Raw genomic sequence first — 21082 nt, forward strand, 5'->3', positions numbered from 1 at the left:
AAGTCCATGAAGCATTTGCCATGGGCTTTAGTACAAGGACTGACCTTAGAATTGCCAGGGAATGTGGACATTAGCTGGGGAGGAGCCGTTAACCCTGCATAATGAATTCTCAGGCAAAATATGTGGCAAAGACTATCCCCACACTGTACAATAAGGTCACCACAGGCTTTATAGCACGCTTGACTTTTTGAAGTTTCTTTTGAAAAATAAAGCCCTGATACCACATTTAAAATTGAACAGGGCCAAGCTTTGCATGGACTTTTTTTCCCTTCCCAAATGAAGCCCCTTCCCACAGTTGTTACTATTTCTCCTTCCACATTTATTTTTGTTATATTGTATTGTTTCAAATCATTTCAAAATGTTTTTAATGTGATATATCTTATTAAAAAATAGTTCTGAATTCACAAGCAATCCCTACGGCATGTCCTTGGCATTGGCTGTAAAATTCCAAAGTACCTAATTTATGTGGTTGATTGATTTTTCAATGTTTTAAAGGGTACCAAGCCCAACAGCATATAATTTTTCTCTTACCAAATGGAATATGAATGAATAAAAGATAATTGCATTTTTTTGTATTCAGCCTGCTGTCTTTGTGAACTTTTTTTTTCTTTCCTACAGTTCTGAAGTGAATGAGAAAGCATGTTTTTCTTTTTATAGCCATAAGAGCTCACCCTGTTACTCCTCAACAAGGTTCATGTGTGTCCAGCCCTGAACTCTGCTGTTGTGTTACCTCAACCAGGATGCTGCGAATTACCTGTGATACAGTGAACACAGCCCAGACTAGGGAGGGACTGGGGCTTATATGGACCTTTCCCGTTTGGTCCAGGAGAAAAGCCTTCCTCTAAATCCTTTTCTGGTCGGAAGATACATCTCCATTCTCTTAAGTTTGCGGACCTAAACACAATGCAAAGAGATTAAATTTCATTTTCCCAAGGAAGCAGGTGGATACAGCCTGTAACTTAGATAACGGCTTGTATAGCATGGCCTTGAAGAAGCAACTCTTTTCTTATCTCTTCTTCTCTCACTTCCATCAGTCTTCAGTGTGGTTAACAGTATGGGACTGGCCAAAAGAATTGCATTCCCTTATCTTGCTGACCACAACAATCGCTCTTTGTAATCCCAGAAGAAGAGTGTCAGGTGGTTATGAAGGGGCTAGAAGGCTGAAGGACAGGAGAGAGCGCTGCTAAAACTCCCTTCACCAGCACTAATATCCCGCACTCTAGTGCCTACCATGCACAAAGCTGTCCTTTCCACAGCTCTGGAAATCCATTACGTAAGAAGAAAGTAGGACAAAGACTGAATTTTAAGAGCACTTTCTAGAGATGATACTAAACGCTTCATTTATCTTTGAAACCTAGAAAGAACTTCAACGAATTATTTGCAATTTTTCATTGTGTTAGTCTGTTTTGGAGGGGAATGGTGATGGTCAGGGCAAAAGAATTCTCTTTGTAAATCTATTTCAGGTTTCATACCTGATTATAAACACCTTCTTAAATTTGGCTTGTTACATATATAAAATCAAAACAAAATGTGAAGTTTTCATTCCAAGAATAATAAATTGGTTGGTTTTCATTTCTCTAAACTTAAAAGAAAAGCACACTAGGGTGAAGTTAAGGGAAATGATCCTCTTATTTGTTTTTGCCATAGGTCTTTGTAAGCTTCCAGAAGGAAAATCAATCAATTATGAAGTATAGACTGAGTGCCTACAATATGAACTGTTACACCAGCGGTCTCCAACATAACCTTCAGGGCTCCCAAATTTTCTACAGGATTAACCTTCAAGGCTCAGCACCTCCCACAAGGTCTTCATGCAGATCAACCCGTGACCTCTAGCTTTGTGACAGGACTATATTTATGTGGCCTTTTCAAACTTTACTGCATTACAACTATGGGAAAGTACAGCTGCACGAAAAGGTTTGGCTATGTTAGATTTGACCCAATGCTGGAAGCCAGAAGCACTTTGTCAGTGGTCATGTCAAAACAACAGCAGTAGAATATATCTGAGAAAGCATCTGGCTAATGTGTTTATGTAGTGAACTGAGCATAAGGTGAGGACAACTTCCTAGAGTAAAGAACTACTCAGACTGTATTCATTATCCCCAATAAGTATCAGCACAACAAAGCATATTCCTCAGAGTGCCATTCTAAATTTCACCAGAAATCATTTTTTATGATTTCCCCCACCATACACACTTCATGTACTAGAGTGAATGAATAGATTTGTTAGGGAGAATTTTTCATGTTGGGTTCAAAGACTTGTTGAAGAAAGATACTTTATAATTAGAGTTCATGGTTTGCACCTGAAATAACTGCATGGCTCATTCTATTTTGTCTTTGTATTTCAAAGAGTCAGGCGCCCACAGATGGGAGAACAGGATCCAGGGCAATGATGGTGTTCTGAGTGTAGTAATGCAGAAATCCCTTATATTGACCCATTATGAAAGGATGATCCAACGTCATAAAATGTCAGGGAATAAAAACCACGGAAAGAAATTCAGGAACTTGGCAAAAGTACAATGCAAATGAGCATGGCTCCAATAATTACTACCCTCGCCCACAAATGTTGCACTGATGAGTCAACCCAAACTTCAGCATTCTCCCCAACACCCACAAGTATGAGAGATCCATTCTGAGAAGATACCCTTATCTGGGATTTCCTTCCTCCTCCTGGGAAGTAATGGCAGTAGCTGCTAGGGAGAAATGAATGAAATGGGAAAGGTCCAAAGGGACTGACTCAGAAGGATGTCAAAACCTTATATCACTTGGGGGAGATATCTAGACCCTAAGACTATCCCTCTGTGGGAATGCGGCATGCCTCCTTATTAGATGGGGTGAACCCTGGCATTGTACATTTAATGGAACCTAGTAAGTGCCAGAGACCGGGTATTCTAAGATAGATTGCAAATTACCTCAGAGAATTAACATTATGCAATCATATATATATATCTTTTGTTCTGTTAAAAAAGCTTCCCAAGAACACAGGTTTAATATATCGAGAATGAAGAGAGATCATAGGCTTAAGCAAACAAATTAAGGATGAAAATAACATCATTAGACAACTAACAAATAAATTAGAAACAGCAAGAACCACAACACACATAATTGATAATTACAATGAGGAAAAGTTTAAGGTAAGCAAAGGGTCATGAAAGGCTCATGAAAAAATACAGAGATTAAAGCAACAGACAAAAGCTAATAGAAATGGAAAACAGATAAGAATGATCCTACGTATGCCTATTGGGCATCCATAAATTTAAAAACTCAGCAAATTGTAAAGAAAAAGCATTCAAAGTCATGAAGAGAATTTCTCTTGAATTGATCATGCTTTTGGCTTATATGTAAAAGTTCATCACTGAATCCAAAGGCACTAGATTTTTTTCTGTGTTATATTCTAGAAGTGTTATAGTTCTTCATTTTATATATAGGCCTATAGCCCATTTTGAGTTATTTTTGTTAAAAGTGTAGGATCTGTGTTTAGATTATTTTGTTGTTCCATATGGATGTCCAATAGTTCCAGCACCATTTGTTGAAAAGACTATTCTTCATTGAATTGTCTATTTTCCTTTATCAAAGATCATTTAACTATATTTGTGTGGTTCTGTTTTTGGTTCTCTATTCTGTTCCATTGATCTATGTATCTATTGCTAACACCACACTCTTGATCACTGTAGCTTTATAGTAAGGAAGTCAGATAATGTCAGCTCTCCAACTTTGTTCTTCTTCTTCAGTATTATGTTGGCTATTAATTCTTTTTTTGTTTTTCCAGAATAGTTTTGTTGATATCCACAAAATACTTTCTGGGATTTTGATTGGGATTTTATTGAATCTATAGGTTACACTGAGAGGACTTGATATCTTAACAGTATTTAGTCTGCCTATCCATGAACTTGGAATAACACTCCATTCATTTACATCATCTTAGATTTCTTTCATCAGAATTCTATAGTTTTCCTCATATAGATCCCATAAAGTGCCACTTCAGGACATCATATCAAGGATATGTAATAATGATGACTCTTCTTTCATTTGTGATATCAGTAATTTGTGTTTTTTCTTCTTATCCTCATTGCTGTAAAGGTAAGATATTTTCTCCCCTCTGGCTTCTTTCAAATTTTTCTCTTTGTGTTTGATTTTCTGCAGTTTAAATGATATACCTAGGAGTATATTTTTTAGTACTCACCATGCTTGGTGTTTTCTGAGCTTCCTGGATATGTCTGTTGTTAATTTTGGAAAATTTTTGGCCATTATTAATTCAAATATTTCCTCTGTTACATTCTGTCTTCTACTCTGTTATCCCAATTACTGTATGATATACTATTTGTAATCATCTCATAGACTTAGGTATTCTAGTCTTTTTTTTTTTTTCATCTTTTTTTCCTTTGCATTTCAGTTTGGGAAGTTTCTACTGATATATCTTCAAGCTTATCAATTCTTTCATTGGCCATACCCAGTCTCTTGATGAGCCCATCAAAAGAATTCTTCATTCCTGTTACTCTGTTTTTGATACCTAGCATTTCCTTTTGATTATTATTTAGAATTTTATCTCTGCTTACAGTAGCTGCACTTTCATATTATCTACCTTTTCATTAGAACTCAACATATTACTAATAATTAAGTTCTCTATCTGATAATTCCATATTTGTGTCACATCTGGGTTTGGATTTGAGGCTTGCTTTGTTTCTCCAGACTGTGGTTTTTCTTTGCCTTTTAGCATGTTTTGTAATTTTTTTGTTGAAGCCCTAACATAACGTATTAAGTAATAAGAATGGTAAATGTAAAGGTAAGTTGGCCTTTGATGTGAAGTTTTATGTTAATCTGCCTAGGAGTTGGGCTATGTGTGATGTTCGCTGCAGCTGCAGTTGCCAGAGGCTTCAGTTTCCTCTAGTATTTTTGTTGTTGTTCTCTCTGACGTCTTTGGTTTTCCCTAAGAATTCCTTCTTAAATAGGGCTTCTATCTTGCAACTCTATCGGTTGTAAATTACTGCTGTTTTACTGGAGCCCTACTGACGTGGTGGTAAGGTGTCAGGAAGGGAAAATATCCAATAATCTTATGTTTATATCTCAGTCTTTTTCTGGGCCTGTGTTCCTGAATCATGACCTTGAGAAGTTTCTTGGCCCTTTTTCTTCCCTATGTAATATAGGAAGCCTAGACAGGGCTGGAGTTAGCTAACTGACCTTTTATCAGGTAGATGAGGCTCTGGTTTCCCTTGGAGAGTAGGTGTTTCTTATGAAAAAACACTCCAGGTATGTGTCTAAATGTTTACTTTTCACCATCCCTGCCCAAGACACAAGGGGATTTTTCTTGGATCTTCAACTTTTGAGACCTTGGTGGGATTCCTGGAGGTGAAACTGTGGTGGCCTAAGACTGGGTCCCTAGGAGTTTCTCATTCTCAAGCTAATCCACACTCAGCCTCCAGCAATTCATTTAAACTACCATTTAAGTACCTCTACCAGTTTATGGCTCTAGCATCTTCTGCCACAGGTAAACTTACCTTAGCTGTGATACTCTTTATTCAGTAGTCTCTGTAGATTTCAAGGTGGCAGTTTACCCTGTGACCTCAATTCTGTGATGAATCTAAGTCAGTGATTTTCTGATTAGTCAGTTATTTTCTTGTTCTAAGAATGGGAGGAATGACTTCCAAGCTTTTTACATGATAAGGCTGAAAACAGATGTCTCTAAACCTAGATTTTTTAGAAACCAATGCCAGTGCTCTTAACTACCATGCTATACTGCTTTCTATCCCCTCTAATGGTCTTTCCATTCTATTGATTAAATTTTTACAGCTTCAAAACATACCAATACCTAATATCCCATTCTTATGTCTTCTCTATTCATGTTTTTTCTAATGTATCCAAAATTTTATTTTTCAGGAAGGCTTTTTTTTTTTTTTTTTTTTTTTTTTGCGGTACACGGGCCTCTCACTGTTGTGGCCTCTCCCGTTGCGGAGCACAGGCTCCAGATGCGCAGGCTCAGCGGCCATGGCTCACAGGCCCAGCTGCTCCGCAGCATGTGGGATCTTCCCGGACCGGGGCACGAACCCGTGTCCCCTGCATCGGCAGGCGGACTCTCAACCACTGCGCCACCAGGGAAGCCCTTCAGGAAGGCTTTTAATTATTTTGTCAAAACCCCAGAATTAAATATATTTAATTGGTACTTGGAACAATATTTAGACCTGTAAATTTAATATATAAGAATTGATATCTTTATAACAGTCACTCTTACAAGAACATGTGACTCATTATTGATTAACCTTTCCTGATATCTTTCATAAATTTTATAGTTTTTTCTTTGTATGGTTCTTATGGGCTATCATGTTGAATTTATTAATTGTATTACAATCCAAATGTTCAATTTCCTTGTTTAGTTTTCAGATACTTAGGTTGATAAAGTTTGAGTGTGTTAAGTTACCCCATTAAAGTTTTTACATCTTGCAATTTGGATTTTAAATATGTTATGGTGTTTTAAACTACCTTGTAGGTTTTTTTATAAAACCAACTAGCTCTCTTTAATTTAATCCATTATTCACCTTAACATTTTTTTATGAATTTCTGTTCTTATTTCATAGACACTTTTTCCTCTATTATACAAGAACATGAACAGATAAGAGAACATGTTACAGAATAATTTTCCACTCATTTTGTGAATTACACTTTTTTTGTGAATTTTCAGAATAATACTTCCTTTCTCTAATGAATTTTCCTCTTGTTCTTTAAATTTTTTAAATTCATATATTTGTTCACTTAACAAACATGTGATGAGATTTTTAAATTATGTTTCAGCCTCTGAAATATGTGCTCCAGTCATGAAGCAGAGAATATTACAGTGAAGACAGGGAATTAAATGAGTGAGTACAATATGATAAATACTGTGATTGAGGTACGCCACAAAGTTGCTGTTAAATCTTGATTATGTGATCTTTCTAAATGTCCACTTCCTTGTGTTGTTAAAATGGGAATAAGAACAACACCTGTCTCTTAGAATTATTGTTAAAAGCAAATGAGGTCAAACATTTGAGATGTCCATCAGGTTGCCTGGCCCAGAGCAGTTGTTTAAATATTGTTAGCTGTTATTTTTGTCATGAGCAGCTCATCATGAGCCCCTTATCTAAAATTCTACCATCAGTCATTTTCTGCCACGATGCCCTGTGTTATTTCTTCAAAGTACTTATTACTATATGACATTCTCTTATTTGTTTATTTACTGATTTATTGATCTTTCTTCCCATAAGAATGAAACTTCAAGCAGGCAGAGGCTCTGTTTTTATTGCAAATGCTTGCTTTTGCCCAGGGTCTGGAAAAACAGTGTTTAATCAATAATGGATAAATAATTAAAATATTTATTTCTCTAATAACTTAACTTTCTCAATTATATGGAAACTACAGAACTGTATTTTTAAAATCTCATCTTTGAACATTTGAGAAAAAAATGCTTTGAGCATTTCAGTGAATTTTCTTCCTGGGTTTTCCTATGCATACACCAGTTAGGTCATATTGTTCTTACAGTGCTGTATCCTGCTTTTTCCTCACTTAACTTTCCAACCCATGTGTTTTCCTTATATTTCAAAACTCCTTTTCTCACGGATTCAAAATATTATAGTATATGCTCACCTACTGAAAGCTTAATTATTGTGTATGAAGTATTATACAATTTTTCCAGCAACCTACAAGTATAAGAATAGCATAATTTTAGTTATTTATTCAAAAATAATAATTAAATCTCTATTATATGCTAGAAATGTGTAGAAGAACAAGAAAACATTGTCTTTGCCCTCATGGAGCTAACATTCTATGGAGAAGACACAGTTTATAACAATCTCTCAATTTCTTCTACCATAATAATGATAAGTTTTACAAAGGACATATATAAAGTTTTAAGAGTCTATAAAATCTGGGGGTGGGGAAGGTGCTATCAGAAAAAAATGAAGGGAAATGACATTCAAAGTGAGAGCTGATTGTTGATTAGAAATTTGGCCGGTGAAAAGAGGAAGGGTAATAAAGGGAGTGGAAGGAAGAGAATATTTGGACCTGAAGGAAAAACAGGAGTGAAGGCCTTGATGTGGAAATGAGCACTGGATGAAGAAAAGCAAACAGTAGAATATGAGAGCATAGGAGAGTGAGGGTGTTACCTGTGTACCTGGGTCAATTTGATGTATTCTACATACCTACATAACACCCAGAATAGTACCAAGTAGAGGTATGAGAAATAAGTAACAAAGTATAAACTATAGATCCACAAAACATGGAGCTCACATTCTGAGTTGTTTTTTCTAGTAGTGATCATGTGCACAGACTCATCACCCAGCCCTTTGGTGACCAGAACATGTACGTACAAGCCTGGTCCCCATGATCAAGAGAGCCGGTCCCCATGATCAAGAGAGCTGCTCATGGTCATAGAACCAATCCCTTGTGTGTGAATCTGTGGGCTTAGCCTTAGGGATCCCAAGCTCTCATCAGCTAAATGAACCTATCTCAGTGAGATAGATGATAGATAGATAGGCAAATAGATAGATAGATAGATAGATAGGATAGAATTGCTCTTTGTTGAGAGTAATTCTTACTCAAAATGGTGTCATCTCTTTGGCTATTTCTTTTTTGTAGGTTTCAAAGAAAACTGATGAATAGCCTCAAAATGTTTCTTAAAGCTTTGAGAAAGATGGAGTGTGAATTTTGTCCTTCATAACACTGCAGTTGTGCTAGTAAATAAAAATCGAATTTTATGGTGCAACTCTAATGAACATTTATCACTTGGAAATTAAGATCAATAGGAAAAATACTGAGAGGAAGGAGTCATGTAACATTTGTATTTGATACTTAAACATTGACAAATTCCTCCAGAAAAAATTGACCTAGAAAGAAACATTAATTAAATTCATCTTTCCATCCATTCCTTGTGGGAATTATCCACATCAAAGCCACATGGAAAAATAGCAAATTCCAATTATTTTATGAATTACATCCTATATTAAACAATATAAATCTGTACTAAGTTATAACACCAAGTAGTATATTCCTTTAAATATATGAGTTATCAAGAAGGACTTTCTAAAGAAACTGTTAATATATCCATCAAGCATTTATTAGAAATCTTATATATGGAAATCATTACCTAGGCACTGATAGAAATACAAATATGAATAAGTCACAGTCTTTGCTTTCCAGGAATGTACACCATCTGCTATAGAATTGGTGGTTGTAGAAAAATGGTGACTTTTTGTTTAATAGAATCCAACTTGAACATAATACAAAATAAAAATAATCCATTTTGAGTGTTTATGTGTGGTACTACAACAAGTTCTACTCAGTGTTATCCTGTCATATGATTTAGATAAGGGGCAAACCTATATACCCAAGAATATATGGTTTTTCATGGCTCCATGATACCCTTTCTCTCTGACATGAAATCCCTCCAATAGAGTTCCTTAAAAAAAGAAACAGTAAGGACAGGGAATAGAGTTAAGAAACCCAAGTTATAACTTACTTTTATAAAAAGCATTTGGTTGAAAAGATGACATTTAAGCTGCCTTTCACTCCAAGGTTACTGATGTCACTACAGTTAACAATGCTTAATTTATCCAATTAGTTAGTTCTGCAAGCCCGTCTAGATTATCATTTTTGCCTCAAGACAAGAAGTAGAACTTTAAAGGTGCTGTGATGAATGCCTACTAAAGGGTATACCCAGGCTCTGAAAACACTTTTTAAAATTTTCTTACATTCTGACTGGGATACATGAAATGAAACTTTTAACTGACTTTCTTACTCAATTTTTATATCTATACTTATAAAGACAGCATGTAATACCTACACTATGAGATGTTATTATCCCTATTACAAAACTGGTAAAATTGAAATCCAGATATATATGTATTTCTAGTGACAGATGTGCATATACACGTTTCTAATGATACATAGCTATATACTATGCATCTCTATCATTGGGGTACAAATCTTTTACCATGTTATGAAATTTGTTATAAATTCCCAGACATATTTTTGATCAGTTTATATCATGACAGATGGTCTATCCACTGATACATTTAATAATCTGAGGCTTGTATTGGTACAGTAGATTATTTAATTTTATGTTCATTAGCGATAACTTTCATCACTGGGGTCTCCCCATGGACTTGGAACAGATTGAAACTGAAAAAAAGTAGCACCTCATACCCCAGAAGTCCATATATTAGATAGCCAGGACTCCAGAGATGTGGCTAGGGCAGCAGCGTTCTACTTAATGGCTCTCAAAGAAGTTGTCATCATGGACTGTACATCTATTTTGATGTACTCCACTCAAACAGCAGGGAGGCAGCTTAAGAATATCTGCCTTTTGGCAAATTGTATAAAAACCTTTTACCAGAAGGTCTGGAGACAGCAAGAGCAGTAGCAAACAAGATGGTTACACTTCTGAACTTAATTTGAATTACTATTATTATAGTAAAATAAAATTTACCAAATGAACATTTAATGGTATTGGGGCAAGGGAAAGAAGCAAAGCTTTCATCAGTAAAATCTGGGACAGCTGCAGCCCTCACAAGATTCTCTCCTGTGAATTGTAAGGCTTTTATAACATGTGACCTTGTACTATTTAGAAAAAAAGAGAGTATTCCTCTAAGAGCCAAGATCTAAAACATAAAACACAATTGATGTTTCATAGAGTTTGGAGACGGTATAATGAACCTCTGAAGTTAGAAAATGATACCAATTTTGACCTTTAAGCCCTGGAATAGAATCTGGCGATGGATGAGATGGAAGTTTTCCAAAAAATTAACCTCAGCCTTCCCTTCAATGTAAATATTAGGCATTAGTTCTGGGAATGTCTTTGGGTTGCAACTTTTCTCTCCTTATTTACTGTGTGCTAGATGTCTCTGAGGTGGGTCATGATGACATAGTAGAAGAGAAACATAAAAGCACCTATTTAATCAGCATCTACTATTATTTGCCTTGCACCGTGCAAGCAGCATCTGCTTACTGTCACAACACCCCTCTGAGCTTGGCATTCCGCTGACTGGGGTGAGGAAAGTGAGATAGAGAAGATGTAAGTAATTTGTGGAGCTGGGACATGATCTCTAGTTAGCTGATCCTCAGGCTCAGGTTTAGTCACTGCACTGTACTAATTCGGAGACAATCTGTCACCTTCAGACTTACTTTTAGTTGTCCTTTGAATAAAAACTAAAATGTCAGAAAACTAGTTTGGTGGCTGCTCTCCATGTTAACTTAAAAAACAGCAGGCTGTACACAGTCCTTCTGTAGGGCACAGTGGAGGGTAAAGAAGAAATATACGGTAGAACTCATAGGATAAGACATTATTGACAATTACAAGAGCTGAATAACAAAAAGAATAACTAACACTTGTGGAGACTCTTTTAAGTGGTGCACACTCTCCTGGGCATGTTAGATGTATTTTTAACTCTTATAAGCACTCAGGAGGTAGGTAATACTATGATCTCTCTTTTTCTGATGAAGCAATCTTAATCTGATAGCACAATAAGAAAGTTTCTAAAGGTAGAATCTAAACTCCTGCCCAACAGACTCTCCCAGAGTCTGGGATCTCCACACTCCATTGCCTTAGAATAATGATTTGACTCGACTTTCTATCCAAAGGAATTGATTCTAGCTTTCCTTAAAAGTAAAGACTACCACCAATATGTAGCTGCTTTGAACCTGTTTGAGGGAAAGCAAATAGCTCAGAAAGGAGACCACTCTTTCATTTCCTTAAAACATCAGAGCAGAGTGTGCCATTACCAGCAGTATGGGGAAAAAAATGTTTAGGAGGACATTTACCACTTCCTGACCACGATATGCCCTGAGGGATTCAATGTATATTCCTCTGCATATGAAATTTTATATAACAGGTTTCCTCATTAATTCTACCACTTTTCCTAATTCCTAGTTTTGGAGACAGATAAGGCTGCATTGTTTTCATTTTAATAGTTTTGATATGGCAATACATTTACATTATTCAAAATTAAAAACATTACAAAATATAGAAATATGTACAGTGAAATGTTTTCCTCCTACCTCTGATCCCCATTTCTCTCCCGCAGTCCTCAACCTGCATTGCCTGACCCCAGGAAAGCACTGTCTACTATGTATTCTTCCACAGCTTCTTAATACATATGTAAGCAAATATGAATATGTATTATTTCTCTGTTTTTAGACAGAAGTTAGCATTCTGTATACATTGTTCTGCACACTCCTTTTTTTCCGATTAATAATTTACTCAGAGATTTTTCTATATCAGTATATGGTTTCACTGTCTGTTAGTGTCACTGCCTAGTGTCCCATTGTTTGAGTGATTATAATTTATCTAATCCCCAGTAAATTCTTGATGGACATTTGGATTGCTTCCAATGTTTTACTGTTACAAATACTGATACACTGAATAACCTTGAATATATTTCATTGAACACATCTGCAGGTATATCTATAGGATTAATTCCCAAACTGAAAATGCGTCAAAAGTTACACAAATTTATAATTTTTAATAGATATAACCAAATTGCTATCTGTAGCAGTTGTACTATTTCAGGGCTTCCCAAGCTTTTTCCCATCGTAACAGTCAAAGTGTATAAACTGGAAAAGATTTGAAGCCTTTTAAAGATTGCCTGTGGCCAAAGGGAATAAGCCTACTAGTTCTAACTGACCAGGATCTATCCAGCCGCCATAGGCCCGAGATCAGTATCTCCCAGAACCTGGGCTGGAAAGTTCTGTGGCTACATGTTTGTCAGCAGTGCATGATGCCTTCTTCCACTTAGCTTCACCATATGAAGAGTTATAAACTTTGGAATTTGAGTTAACCCAATAGGTTAAAATAATGGTATATCTGTTTTCCATATGTTTCAGTGTTTTTATAAGCTTTTTGACTGTGAACTGTGCAATCTATTTTTTTTCTATTCAACTGTTTGTCTTTTATTATTGATTTTAAGAAGCTATTTGTATATTAAGAAATCTCTGTGCCTATGATATGAATTACAACTATTTTCCCCCAATTTATATTTGTCTCGACTTTATTCATGGTATTTTGTTTTGTTACTTTTGCTTGCAGAAGTTTATTTTCTGTTTTCTTATGTTGTCTTTTCTTATGTTTGTTTGGATTTTGAGTTGTTGGTTAAAAAAGACTTTCCCCACTTCAGATTTACAAATGAATTTTTCCACTTTTTCCTACTGTTTTTAAGACTTGACTTCTTCAAAAACAAATTCGATTTGGAATTGTTCCTGATGTTTGGTGTGAAGTACAGATTCAACATTTCGTTTTACCCCAGACGGGTTATACTACAACACCATTTATTGAAAAATCCATCTTTGCCTTCACATTTGCTTTAATTTTTCTTCACGTGGGTTTGTACACTTTTAAAAAGTATTTTTATTTATTTTATTTTATTTTTTTGGCTGCATCGTGTCTTAGTTGCTGCATGTGGGATCTTCATTGAGGCATGAAGGATCTTCCATTGGGACAAGTGTGCTTCTCTCTAGTTGTGGAGCACAGGCTCCAGGGTGCATGGGCTCTGTAGTTGTGGCATGTGGGCTCCACAGCGCATGGGCTCTGTAGTTTTGCAGCACGTGGGCTCTCGCGTTGAGGCACAAGAGCTCAGTAGTTGTGGTGCATGGGCTTAGTTGCCCGATCAGGGATCAAACTCGTGTCCCCTGCATTGGAAGGCGGATTATTTACCACTGGACCACCAGGGAAGTCCCAGGTTTGTACACTTTTTTAAAGTTTATTTCTAGAGATATTGTTTTGCTTGTTTTTGCTGTTTTAAACGTTTTTCCCATTATGTGTTCTAACTGCTTGCTTTTTGTACATAATAAATTTATTGCTTTCTATTTATTAATGTTTATATCCTATTACTTCCCTGAATTCTGTTACTCTTTGTAGTGTTTTAGTTGATTCTCTTGGATTTTCAAACGTACCATCATGTCATTTCCACATAGTTACAGTTTATAATGTTTATTCTTCTTGTTTTCCTCTGTCTTGTCTAACTGTATTAACTAGTAATGCCAGTACTTTGTGGGAAAATAGAGGTGATGGTCTGCATTCTTGTCTTGATCTTGATTTTAATAGGAATGCCTCTAGTCTATCTCCACTGAGCCTGATGCTGACTTCTGGATTGAGATAAATATATGTTCACTGTGTGAAAAAGGTGTCCATCTATCCTTATTTAACTGACTGTTTGAAGAATGGCTCTTGTATTTTGCCAAATGACTTATCGTATATGAAAATGATCATAATTTTTCTCTAACATTATAAACTCTATACATTTCCTAATAATGAACCATCCTTGTACTTCTGGAATAAATTCCTCTGTCATAATTATTCTTTTTATATGCTTTTGGATTGCATTTGCTAACATTTTCTTTGGAATGGTTTTATAACTGGGATTTTTTTTATAACTGAGATTAATCTATAATTTTATTTGTGTATAAAACATTTTTGTCACGTTTTATTATCAATTTTATACCATTTTTTCCCAAAAATAATGTTAAGGAATTCTTTTGTCTACTATTATCTAGAAAAGTTGAAATAGCCTTGGTTTTATTTGCTTTTAAATTCCCCTGTGAACGTGTCTAAACCTGTAGTTTTGCTGGGAATAACCTTTTGATCATTTTATCTTTTGCTTCTATTGAAATAGTTCTGTTTAGATTCTTATTTCTTGATGTCATTTAGTGTAAATCATATTTTCCTTAAAAAATCTATTTCATCCAAGTTTTTCAATTTAGTCTCTTAAGATTCTTTAATTTCCTTAGTTCCTTTGTGGCTAAGTCTCCCTTTACTGTTTAGTTTTGTTTCTTTGTTTGTTTTTATTTGCAGTTTTCTCTTTCCTGATTAAGTTAGCTAATGATTTTCTGTTTTTCTAAACAACCAGATTTTGTCTTTATAGATTAGATCTACCATTTTTCTAATTCACTAGCATTAGAAAACATAGGCCATAGGGTCTCTGTCATAATTAATCAACTCTGTCATTTTAACACAAAAGCAGCCCTAGGCAATATGTAGATGAATAAGTATGTCTGTGGTCCAATAAAACTTTTTTATGGATACTGAATTTTGAATTTCATACAATTTTCACATGTGAACTATTATTGTTCCTTTTTTTCCAACCATCACATAAGCTGTAAGTACCATTCTTATTTTGTATGCCGTACAAAAACAGGCATTGGCCCATAAGCTGTGATTTGCTGGTCTCTACCTAATATATCTTTAGATACATATTTATTTACATAGTATCTATTAGTTCCCTAATATGAATAATAATGACAATTTTCCTGTGTTTTCTTCCTATACCCGTCCTTTCTCCATCTTATTTTCTTTATCAAGATTTTCTTCCTCATTTTACTTTGTTATTAAATAAGCCTATATTTCCGTTATGGGAGTTATGAGCATTGATAATCTTTGACCCTGAGCTATCACAGAGGAGTTAACCCAAAAATGTACCCACCTTCTTTCACCTCTCCAGTTTTTTTGATATGTAACATCTACATTGTCAGATGATGCAATAATAATTATTATTATTTTTTGCCACATTCTACCAACATTTGTTCTATCCTCAATTTGGGGAGGGGGCAGTAAATAAACTCAATGCTGACCACCAGTTTTATTGTCATATATTTCCCACTCACCTCTGAGTTGGCTAAAGATTATCCTCTAGTATTTTCCTTAAAAGGAGCTTAGATTTTATATGTTTAAAACTTAAATCTTGAAGATAATTTTACCTGGTTATAAGATATGGGTCTCTTCCTTTCTTTTACTGAATACCTTTTATACGTTGCTGTACTGACTTCTGACCTTGTTTGTGGCTGTAGTGAAACATGCAGACAGCCTGGTTGTTTTATTTTATCCTTATATATAGTGTAATCTTTTTTCTTGATCACTAAAATGATCCTTTTGTTTAAATCTTGAAGTTTCAATAACATTATTAACATTATTAGCATAGTTATGGTGTTGCTCGATCTGTTTCTTTGATCTGTTAGTATTCCCTAGTATGTTGTCCTCCCAATGTAAAAATTCAAGACATATTAACTTTGGAGATGTTTTCTTGAATTATTTCTTTAAATTATTTTCCATTTTGTTGCTTTTTTTTCAGAGATTCCAATTATATGTACGTTGGATTTTTTATTTTTGCTTGTTTTCTGTATCTCATTTTATCTCTACCCTTTTTCAGTCATCTTGTTATTTCTAATTCATTTTGTTTACTCTTCTCATTTCTATCATCTATTTCCTTTACTATATTTGCCATGGTGTATATCCTGGATAGAGCTCCTCGCATTTTCCTCTTTATCTATGTGCTGATTTTGGTTTTTCTTCACTTTTTCCTGAGTTCTACCAGTTCAACTTTCATCTCCTCCTGTTGTAATTCCCTCTCTTCTCTGAATTCTAGCTAGTGCTCAAAATTTATAAGGGGTACTGCTTAATTTTTGTACTTACTGGTAAATTTTGAGGTCAAATATATAGTCCCTGTGTCACCATTTTTCTTGTGAGTATTCATTTTGGAGTGAGTTTTGATGCTGTTTTTCACAGTAGTTTTCATGTAAGAATTTTGTATGGTTGCTGTGCTGGTTCTTTTCATATTATTTGTCATTGAATGAGTTGGACTTTCTTGGATTAGTATCTCTACAGAGTTGATGGGAAAGAGAGGAAGCTGCTGCCGGAGTAACCATTGAATTTTTACTACAAAAAGGATCTTAATTTGCTGCCACAAAGGTAGAGAGTTCTCTATACAAGTTTGGCTCAACTGTGTGTGAATGTGTTGTACCCCTAATCCCTCTGATTCTCTGAGTCAAACTGTGAAGGGTGGGGTTCTGTCAAAAGCCTGTTGACTGCAGTTCCAGCAGAATTTTTTTTCCAAAAAAGATTATAAATTTTAAATTCAGGGTGAACCCCTTGCCTTCAAGAACTATAATTTTGCTATTATCGTCCGAGCTCTACTTCTGTTGGGCCCCTTCAGAATATGAAACTTTTGATGTTTCATATTTTCACTGCCTCCCAAGAGAATCCTAACAATTTTTTACAATTCCAAAATCCCTTGCTTTTTTTGGATTATACCTGTCTTCCAGGTTTGATAAAAAATTAGAGCTCTAGAGGATTTTTGCTATCGTTCTTCTGTTGCTATTGTATGATGTCCAGGAGCAAAGAGGTACTATGATGACTTTCTCAGCCATGTTTATACAGGGATTCTATAACGTTGTGCTTTGAAAGAGTTAAGCAAGAAAGGGAACCTATGTCTAGCTTCCAACAGATGGAGTATAAACTCTAAAAAGCGAATACAAAACTGTGATGAGACCATGAAAATTTGAAATCTCCAAGAATAATCCTAGAGTAAAAATAAAGAATCAGCATAAATTATAGAAGCTGTAAGAACCACAGGAATTCAGATAAAGATAAAATTGTGTCGACAGGAGCAATGATTGAAGGGGTTATATGGGAACAGATTAAAAGGATTCATTGGAGGCTTGAGCGAAGTTCACTTGTGTTCTTCCCTGTAACTCTGGTCTAAGAACTTTGGAAAATTCGTTCTCACTTACCATTCTATGTTACTGGTTGCTTTCCATCTATCTCATGATATCTCAAACGGTGAAGAAAATGGAAAGAGATAGAACTAGTTTAGGGGGAGGAAGAAGGTTTCAGAATAAAAAAATACATTTTTTCTCTCTAAGTAAGTCCCCAGAGTCTATGCCAGTTCCCCAGAACCAAGCCAGGCTCTCAGAGGCATTCTGGACCATGGGTTCTTGGCACAGACAAAATTTCCAAAAGACAGCAGTGCCTTTGAGCCATATCCTGGAGCCTGAAACCAAGCCCAAACAGCTTGGACAGTGAGAGAAGTGAAGCCGCTTCAGAACATTTTGTGTCACATATTTGTTTCTGGCATCTTTGCTTTATAATCTTTTTAAAAATTGTATTTTCCTCCTGGATATTTTAGTCTGTTTTTATTAGTCATTTCAAGGAGGATCACATAAAGGCTTAGGGAAGGCTGGACCCTCATTCCTCTCCATGGCCTCTGGTGCAGCACTCTGCCTTTGCTCTCTGCACCACTGTTTACTTATAAGCTTGATTTTGGCAGCCAGTAAGTTTATTTTACATTTTACTGAAGTGTGAGGGGAAATACTGATAGAAAAACTAAACAAAATCCCTCATGAAATGGTATCACCAAATGAGCAAAGTACCTGAAAAAGTCAAACATCCGGGTGCCCAGAACTCAAAGGCTGATTTTTCTTCCCTATAAGGCACCCTCAGAACCTCTTTCTGCACTGGCTGGTGATAAGATCATCTGAAAATTAATCACTAGTGGAGAGAGAGCTGTATTCATTGTCAACCTACCCTGCAAGTATGAGTCCCTGCCTCCCCAAGTTTCTTGTCTGTATCACCATAAGCTTTTCAGAACAGGGTGCACAAACTTCTTTGTTGTTGCCTTAAAGGAATGGGAATGCTAGATCTTCTATCTAATTAAAGTGTAATTTTTCCTACTACTGCCTCAGCTACTGGTGATTATTGAAAAATAACAAAATAATTTCTCCCTTATATATAATCATGTATCTCACCATAAACATATTTTTTTAAAAGGAAAATTACAGTGGCCATATATATAACTAAAAGTTTTAGAAGTTCGGAAAACATAATTGTACATGGTTTTTCACAGCAATTCTGTACGAGTAGACATTAAGTGCATATGGGGGGTAATATATCTATGTATCTATATCTCCAAACAAACATGTCTCTCATTAAATGTGTGAATGGTTGAATGACATACATCACCATAATCATTTTGGAGTAATATGGCAATTTAAAACAGGAGAAGAGTATAACTTATAAGAGCAAACACATTAGCCTAAAAGGGTTATTCCCAAAGGATGTAAGAAAGGATACTATTTGTTACATGTGTTAAATGGAGAAGGAAGAGCAGGAACTTGGAGAGATTTGTGAAAATAAAAATACAAGCCGAGAGACACTACATTTAAAGGAAACCTAGTTACCCTTGGTAAGATATTTGTACAAAGTAGACACCAGCTCTATTTCCAACTTCCTACATCCCTGAGTAAAACTTCCAATCTTCATGCAAATGCTAATGTGTCATTTTTACAATAAGAATACTATCGATTGTTGGTAAAATATGTAATTCGAGAGCTGGGTCTTACCACATTCAGGGGTAGCCCAGATGTTGGCTGAAATGTAGATAGTACTGCTGAAGTTAATTTCCCTGAAACATGCAGCAGTATTGGTTGGAATAGCTAGATAATGGTGAGGTAAAAAAACTCACCTAAAATATTAGTGGCTCATAACAACAAAAGATTCTTCCTTGTTTACATTACATGTTTATTACAAATTGACTGTGGGATCCATTTCACACGTCTTCACTCTAGGTGCCAGGCTGGAAGCCCTGTCACTACCTAGAGTATAACAGTTTCCTCTGATGGTAAGGAGAGGAGAGTATGCAGAATTTCAAACTCTTAACACTTCTACTCAATTTCCAATGGCCAAAGCAAGGAAAGTAACATACCCAACTTCATGGGGGTGGGAAAATGCAAACTCACAGTGTGACTGAAATGGAAAGAACTGAGTTATCACTGAACAGTCCTAATGACTACCAGAAATGAACACATTTGCTAATATTTCATTGTATTTCTGTTCTATGTTACTGATAGAGAAATGAAAAGGACTTCTCCATAGCTTTTTAAGATTTAATTTGACCTCTCAATAAAAAAAAATTTAAAACCTCATAGGATATATTTTACATGTAGTGGTAATAATAGTACTTTCCTAAAAGAAGATAGGAAAAATATTCTGAAAGGGTTTGGAGTAGTGAGAGAACTTTACCAAGACCCTTCTTCCCTATCTTCTGTATAGAACAAAAGGCTTGATTCTCAAGGGAGAAGGACAACAAACACTATTGTCTGTTGCAAATAGAGGAAAGGAATGGAAAAGTAACCTCTGCCTCTAGAGAAAGAGCAGGAATACATACTGGGCTCAGGACTACAAGATGCGAGAGAAAGGAACATATGCTTAAGTATAAGTCTAGGCCTAATGTCGACAGAAGCTTAGGCAATAGAGAAGACCCCAAACCTCTAGGCCAGGCTAATCAGCTCTGGGTAAGAAGTAACCTATAAGAGACAGACCCTCTTTGAGGCACTGCACAAAAGAAAGATTAAAAGCTGAGGGTTGAGAAGACATTAGGAAAAAGCAAAAACCTTCTGACAGAACGGTCCCCACTCACTAAAAAAATATGTAGTGCACAGAGCATAACCATAGCAACAACAAATCTCAAATCCAGCTCAGTTTCTAATTAGATTAACTGTAACTCCCACAGTAAAGTCCCAGCAGAAAAAATGGTGTACCCATTTCTAGGCATAAACACTATATACCTCAGTCTTTATTGTAGTACACAAGATATCTTATCTTTATAAAAATTACAAAGCATTAAAAAAGAAAGGAAAAAATTCCCAAGAAACAAAGCAGTTCTTAAAAGCAAACTCAGATATGGCACAAACGTTGGAACTATCTGGCAAGGAATTTCAAATAACTATGATTAATATGCAAAAGCACTAATTGAAAAGATAGATAACATGCAATATCAGTTAGGTTATTTCAGGAGAGAAAAGCAAACTATAAGAAATTATCAAATAGGAGTGTTAGAAATGAAGAACAAAGTAATGGAGATAAAAAGTACCTCTGACAGACTTATTAGTAGACTTGGCAGGGCCAAGCTGTCATGGTTTGCTAGGGCTGCCCTACCAGAGTATCATGGATCGGGTGACTTAGACAACATAATTTTTCTCATAAATTGGCAGTCTAGAAGACTGAGATCAAGAAGTTGGCAGGGCTGGTTTCTTCTGAGGCCTCTCTCCTTGGCTTGTGGATGGTCATCTTCTCCCTGTGTCTTCCTATGAACTTCCCTCTGTGTCTATATGTCCTCATCTCCTCTCTTCTTGAAAGGACACCAGCAATATTAGATTAGGACCCAGCTAATGACTTCATTTTAACCTAGTATTTTAAAGAGGTCACCAAAAGAGACCCTATATCCAAAACAGTCATATTCTGAAATGCTGGGATTAGGACTTCAAAATATAACTTTCCTTTTGAGAGAGAACAACATAACTT

The 21082-nt window shown here is 35.7% G+C and overlaps 1 protein-coding gene and 1 long non-coding RNA gene across 13 annotated transcripts in view; one reads left to right on the plus strand and one right to left on the minus strand.

The window, feature by feature from the left end:
• The window catches only part of RNF144B (ring finger protein 144B), an 850456-nt gene extending 836672 nt beyond the window's left edge, over positions 1 to 13784 (plus strand). For all 12 annotated transcript variants that reach the window (XR_013830101.1, XR_013830102.1, XR_013830103.1 and 9 more), the window contains 2 exons: positions 6781 to 6845; positions 12042 to 13784. The gene's annotated coding sequence lies outside the window, so the exon portion shown is untranslated. The remainder of the gene's footprint in view (positions 1 to 6780; positions 6846 to 12041) is intronic.
• The window catches only part of LOC307192557, a 98815-nt gene that overhangs the window by 24483 nt on the left and 53250 nt on the right, over positions 1 to 21082 (minus strand). The gene's annotated exons all lie outside the window — the stretch shown is intronic.

The sequence above is a fragment of the Stenella coeruleoalba genome (assembly GCF_951394435.1).
Source record: "Stenella coeruleoalba genome assembly, chromosome: 10".
Classification (NCBI taxonomy): domain Eukaryota; kingdom Metazoa; phylum Chordata; class Mammalia; order Artiodactyla; family Delphinidae; genus Stenella; species Stenella coeruleoalba.